Source organism: Temnothorax americanus, unplaced genomic scaffold (genome assembly GCF_048541705.1).
Source record: "Temnothorax americanus isolate GAGA-0224 unplaced genomic scaffold, ASM4854170v1 Scaffold69, whole genome shotgun sequence".
In the NCBI taxonomy this organism is placed as follows: Eukaryota; Metazoa; Arthropoda; class Insecta; order Hymenoptera; family Formicidae; genus Temnothorax; species Temnothorax americanus.
This window is the reverse complement of record NW_027509791.1, coordinates 335249-342113: the sequence shown is the minus strand read 5'-3', so window position 1 is coordinate 342113 and position 6865 is coordinate 335249. Positions and strand designations below refer to the sequence as shown.

Genomic DNA, 6865 nt, shown 5'->3' with positions numbered 1-6865 from the left:
TAACTTTAAATCTGAATGGGTGCGTTCAGCCGATACTCCGCTAGCCTAGCAATCGTGAGCAGTTGCTCGTTTGTGCTCGTTTCTTCTCTTTTTAATCCAGTAAGTCAAAAAAGAGGAAACGAGCGAAAACGAGCGACTGCTCACGATTGCTAGGCTAGCAAAGTATCGGCTGAACGCACCCAATGTAGGACACGTAGATATCGAATTCGAGGTATTAATACATGTAGACACCGAAAACTACGAAGCGCACTATGTGGACCTCGTCATCGGCAACTTGGAACACGTGGCCATCAAATTCAAGGTATTAATACACCTGGACACCGAAAACTATAGAGCGCGCTATGTGGACCTCGTCATCGGCAACCTGGGACACCTAAACATTGAATTCAAGCTTGATTCATAAAAATCGACTTAAAATTTCCTTAGCGGCAGAATTAAAATTATGTCATAACATAATAAAAATCGCTGAATTAAAATTATGTCTAGACATAATAAAAATTGGACAAAAATTATGTTTAGACATAATAAAAATTGGATGAATTAAAATTATGTCTGACGTAAAAATAATTTTTGGAAAAAGTTGGTAAGAAATAATTTATACAAGCAACGTAATATACATGCATATTATACATAAAAGCAATGTCCGGCAATGTGTATATATATATATTTACAACTTCAGACACATTTCTTTATAAGGTGTAATTTTTTTTGTTAAGATTAAGATGCGTAACACTACAAAAAGGCGTGATATCCGTACAAAATTACCTTTTTCAAAAAAAAGGTAAAAAAATGCGCCAAGTACACGCATAGTAGTACATATGTATTATGTTGTTACCTCGAAAAAAACAAAGTGGTAGTATTATACCTCGAAATAACACCTTGTACATACTGTTTATACAATGCGTAATACTACAAAAAGGCGTGATATCTGTACAAAATTACCTTTTTTAAAAAAAAGGTAAAGAAAGGCGCCAAGTACACGCATAGTAGTGTATATGTTGTTACCTCGAAAAAAAAAACAGTGGTAGTATTATACCTTAAAAAAATTTAAGTAACAAGTGGTAGACGAAATCTTTGTATCTTGAAAAATCTCGAAAAAACCTAAACAGTGGTATCTTTACCTCAAAAAAAAACAAAGTAGTAGTATTATACCTCGAAAAAACCTAAGTAACAAGTGGTGGACGTAATCTTTGTATCTCCAAAAATCTCGAAAAAACCTAAGCAGTATTATTTTTATTTCCAAAAAATTATTACTCAAGTGATACACATCACAAAATTACGTTACCTTATCAAATAATGAGTCGCGCTTCAAGTGATCTATTATCACCTCGAAAAAAAACAAAGTAGTAGTATTATACCTCGAAAAAACCTAAGTAACAAGTGGTGGACGTATCTCCTGGAGCTTTGTATCTCCAAAAATCTCATCACAAAATTACGTTACCTTATCAAAAAATGAGTCGCGCTTCAAGTGATCTATTATTACAATTACAAAAAAGAAATGATATCTCTTTTTAAATTACAGCGCCAATTACAGAGAACATACACTGAGAAAAAAAATTTGTCAATCCCAAGAAATATTTAGTCCGATACGTTCAACTAAACATTTTAGTTAGTTAACTAAACATTAGTTGAATTAATTAATTCTTGATTAAAGAAACGAAATAAATTGTTGAAACAACTAATATTTAGTTAACTAACTAAAATGTTTAGTTGAACGTATCGAACTAAATATTTCTTGGGATTAACAATTTTTTTTCTCAGTATATTTTTCGAGATACAAAGATTACGTCTGCCACTTGTTACTTAGGTTTTTTCGAGGTATAATATTACTACTGCTTTTCTTCGATTAGAATAAAAAATTGAATCATGAAGAATTACACAGAGGTAACAGTACAAAATACAAATATTTTATTAAAATATTTAAACCCAACAAGGGAATACAAGGTATTTAAATACAAAGTTTATATATGTATTTTAAAAGATTTAATCGCATCGCAAAGAATTACAGAGGTAACAGTACAAAAAATAAAAATATTTTATTAAAATACATAAATTTTTCTTGTCAAAAAACTTGGCGCTGCTAGAGAGAGAGAGAGAGAAAGAGAGAGAGAGAGAGAGAGAGAGAGAGAGAGAGAGAGAGAGAGACCTTTTACAAATGTAAATATTACTTATTCTATACTTATTCTATACTTTTAATTCTAATCGCTTTAAAAATCTAAACTTATCCTAACTTATCCTATACTTAATAATAAGCCGCATTATTCACCGTCACACACACACACACACACACACACACACACACACACACACACATCGCCCACACCCACTCGCTCGCACCCACTCGCTCGCACACACACACCAAGCTGACCTAATTTTAAGGTCTAGCAGCGCCAAGTTTTTTGACAAGAAAAATTTATGTATTTTAATAAAATATTTTTATTTTTTGTACTGTTACCTCTGTAATTCTTTGCGATGCGATTAAATCTTTTAAAATACATATATAAACTTTGTATTTAAATACCTTGTATTCCCTTGTTGGGTTTAAATATTTTAATAAAATATTTGTATTTTGTACTGTTACCTCTGTGTAATTCTTCATGATTCAATTTTTTATTCTAATCGAAGAAAAGCAGTAGTAATATTATACCTCGAAAAAACCTAAGTAACAAGTGGCAGACGTAATCTTTGTATCTCGAAAAATATACTGAGAAAAAAAATTGTTAATCCCAAGAAATATTTAGTTTGATACGTTCAACTAAACATTTTAGTTAGTTAACTAAATATTAGTTGTTTCAACAATTTATTTCGTTTCTTTAATCAAGAATTAATTAATTCAACTAATGTTTAGTTAACTAACTAAAATGTTTAGTTGAACGTATCGGACTAAATATTTCTTGGGATTGACAAATTTTTTTTCTCAGTGTATGTTCTCTGTAATTGGCGCTGTAATTTAAAAAGAGATATCATTTCTTTTTTGTAATTGTAATAATAGATCACTTGAAGCGCGACTCATTTTTTGATAAGGTAACGTAATTTTGTGATGAGATTTTTGGAGATACAAAGCTTACGTCCACCACTTGTTACTTAGGTTTTTTCGAGGTATAATACTACTACTTTGTTTTTTTTTTTAGGTGAAGATACCACTGTTTAGGTTTTTTCGAGATTTTTCAAGATACAAAGATTTCGTCTACCACTTGTTACTTAGATTTTTTTAAGGTATAATACTACCACTGTTTTTTTTTCGAGGTAACAACATATACACTACTATGCGTGTACTTGGCGCCTTTCTTTACCTTTTTTTTAAAATAGAGATATACAGCACGATTCAGCGTATTTTGACACTGAATAAGACCTAATGCACCCAGGATGAAACGCTCTACTACACCCGCTGCTGCACTCCATCGACCTATGAGCAATCAACTTTCTACACTTGAAACACATAGGCTGCATGTGAATTCAGTAACCCCGACACAAGAAACACGTAAAATTTAACATGCATAAGGTTCATACAGATATTAGCAAAGCCAATCCAAGCAACCGAATGAGGCACACGCTGACACTCCGCGTAACAATTCCGCCAAGCCGGCAATAGTTTTGTTCACCGATAGTCGACTATCAATGTCGATACACAAGATTGATCGCGCACAGGTCCTCCAATCAGATCACACCGGCACCGCCAACCGCATCCCACGCAGGTCAGCCAACAGAATTACAGGGCATCCCACGCAGGTCAGCCAACAAGATAACAGGGCAAACCATTTGGGCAAGTTTAGGAATATAGCTTCATAGTTTAAGAAATAATAGTTTATTTATAATTAATAAAAATTAATTGAATGTATAGTTAGCAGACATAATTTTAAAACCAATTTTTTTCTTTTTAAATCGATGTGAAATCATTTGGGAAACACGTCTGTAATGTTTTAAACGTTTGGGAAATAATGATTTCATCTGAAAATCAAGTTACATGTGCGATAGCTGGACAGTTTCACCATGTTTTGTGAGTCATTCAATCATGGCTGAGAACGTGGAAAGTGCTGCTAAAGCATAAAAGAAACGTTCACTTTCCCAAAATGGATTCATTATTAAAGCGCTAATTGTTGCATCTTTCTCGCGGATTTTAATATATTTATAGATTGGAACCCGGAGAGAGTAATTCTCAATCCTGCAATAATTTTCATAATAGGGAAGCGGCGGCCAATCTATATGGAATGCTGTCCTTTCTTAAAATAATGTTGACTAAATAAAGGAACATACAAGGAGTATAAGATGAAAACTCCATTTTATTTTCTAACAATGGCACATTTCTAAATGTGTTTTAAAGCGCTTTGCGATTACAATTGCCACTGGAAATTGTTTAGGATTAAGGTAAAATCAGGTGGCAGGGCGCTGTCGCGAAAGTAATCGCCCCTGGCGTAAGCACAAACAACCCTCGGGCTTGACTCGACCTTATCCGAGATCACCCGAGTATCGCGCTACCGTTTCGACAGCGCGATTGCAAAACGCGCACGCGTATTCCGAAATATGTATACCGCGCAACGCGTTACATCGCGGATCAATGTGATTTGCCCTTCGTGAGGCCCATACCCCCGCCGAGGGTCTCCTATCGGGACGAAGGATAATCGATATCGATCCGCGCTCTCTTCTGTTCTCTGCCGCGAAAAGAGATACATCGAGCCGGGCGTTCGCGACATTGTGCCTATCGGGAGTGGTCTCGACCGCCAGTGCGTGAAGTCCGTAATCAAGTTTCATCGCGAGCCGCATCCGTGAGATCGCCGCGTGAAGCATCTCGAATCGCTCTTTCGCTCGTGCCGCGAAGAGTGAGCCGTTTTCCGACTGCGAGGAATTCGGTATTTGGGAACGCGAGACGCCTTGTGCGAGGGTAGTTTCGAGCGTACAAGTGTTGTCGCGAGCGGCATTAGTCGTCGCGTAATATCTCTCGTCAGACGAGATTGACGAGTTGTCGCCCGCAATCGAGTGGGCAACGAGCACAAACAGATCACGTGATCACCGCGTGCGGTACCGTGATCCTCATCTAAAAGAACGTACAGACGGCGAACGAGACCGTCACATGAAGTCAGCCCGGGTATCGTGATTGCAACAAGTGTTGTGATAACAGAGCGTAAGTGCAAGCGAGCACTTCTCAATAACTCAGCGTAGGGAGCTCGATCCCGATATCGACCCCTCTCTCGCGGCCATCTTGACGTGCCGCGCCGTTCGTGAACACGGACCATCATCGTGAATGTAAAGCGTATAGTGATTGTGTAAAAAGCGAACTCACTATCGCGTACCCGAGACCAAGGGAAAGCCTGAGCATCTCGCACCTCGTGACCGCGGTCGCTCGTCTGCTTCGCGCCAAGATATCCGTTGACCGCGAGCAAGATCTCCGGACGCGAGGGCGGACATCTACCGCTCTACAAGATTTCCGTTTCGCGAGCCACGCAGACAGAAGGAGCGACTCAAGATTTCCGTCCCGCCATCCCGCGAATGCTCCGAGTGCTCGGGTGTGTGAATGCGAGAAATACTCTATGTGCAATAAAGTGTGTTTGTCAGAAAACCCGGCGAGCGTTTTTTGAACCCTCTTTTCGCTACGTCCTTGGTTCTTGCCCCGCGCCCTGGACAGGGTGGTCCCGGCATACTTCGTGTCCCGAGGGTACCTCGGTCGCGCACGAAACAGAAATAAAGTAAACTCTGTTCTATGAAAAATATGGATTTTAAAAAAAGCGAACTATCTTATTTGTAATAAATGCATCATAAATGCATAAGTACCGGATTAATGGATTCTATGGCAATGTATAACAAGTTCCTTTGCATGTTAATCGAATTGTCGAAATAATTATAAAATATATATTTATTTTGATTAAGCTTGATCGTATGTATTGTGACGTTGCGGCTCGCCGCATCGTCGCGGCGCCCCGCCGCCGTCACAAGACGCGGAATTTCGCGCCCAGGGACGGACCAGGGAGGCAACGGCGAGATCTCCAGGGGTCGTAATTAATTGCGTTTCCACGTTCTGATGACGTTCTTTTTTTTTGCAATGTAATACGCGCGGCACCTCACCTACACCCCGGCAAACCTTCGAGGGAGTACTTGGCGAAGAAAATCAAGGACGATCGATGACCCGGGAGGGGTGGCAAACGCGGAAGCAGCAGAGATCGCGGGCTGGCGAGAGCAGTGCGGCAGGCGGGCGGCACGTGCGGCAGCGACGGACGAGGCCGCCGATAGCGGGGCCCCAAGCGCATGGGTGAACACCCGGCTTCAGCAAATGGTCTCTACAAAACATCGACCTACGGGGTGACTGATCACCGCCCCAGGGTCAAACCGGAGGCACACCGGCGAGAACCGAATTCCGTCCGCTGCTAAGGACCGAATTGAGGAGTCGCACGCCGCCGAGGGACCACTGCACGCCCCCGAAGGATCTCGTATGGACAGCACTGCGCCGGGATACCGCGGGCTTGCAAGCTCGCGCCCGATTGGCTCGCGCGCCCCTCAGGAAGGGGTACCGTATCGATTCCGCAATCGAGCGGGTCTAGCGTTTTCACTCTCTGGTCGTCCGTCGGCGAGAATCGTTTTGTAAGATACGCGATAGCCACCCCGAGTCGGGTATTTCGATATTCGTATGGAGGATCGAGGATCGTGGTGGAAGGCGACGGCGAGGAGCCTAGGAGGAGGCGTATTCCCGGTGAGGTTGCCCGTAAATCGCGATATGTAAAGCCACGACACCGCCCTCCGGTACACGCTCTCGCTCGGGATAACGTCTGTTAAGATTGAGTGTAATTTCGCGATCGATAACGAGAGCGAAGGGCCTCGGGATGGTATCGTGGCCGCGGAACCGTGGTACCAGCGTTGTGGCGAACCCCTGGAGATC

General features: G+C 40.9%; 1 long non-coding RNA gene across 1 annotated transcript; it reads right to left on the bottom strand.

The window, feature by feature from the left end:
• Positions 1–642: 642 nt before the first annotated feature.
• On the bottom strand, positions 643–3704 carry LOC143905927 (uncharacterized). The gene is made up of 2 exons (XR_013259370.1): positions 1442–3704; positions 643–1285 (listed from the first exon to the last, which is right to left on the bottom strand). It is a non-coding gene; the product is annotated as an uncharacterized LOC143905927 (long non-coding RNA).
• Between the last annotated feature and the right edge of the window lie 3161 nt (positions 3705–6865).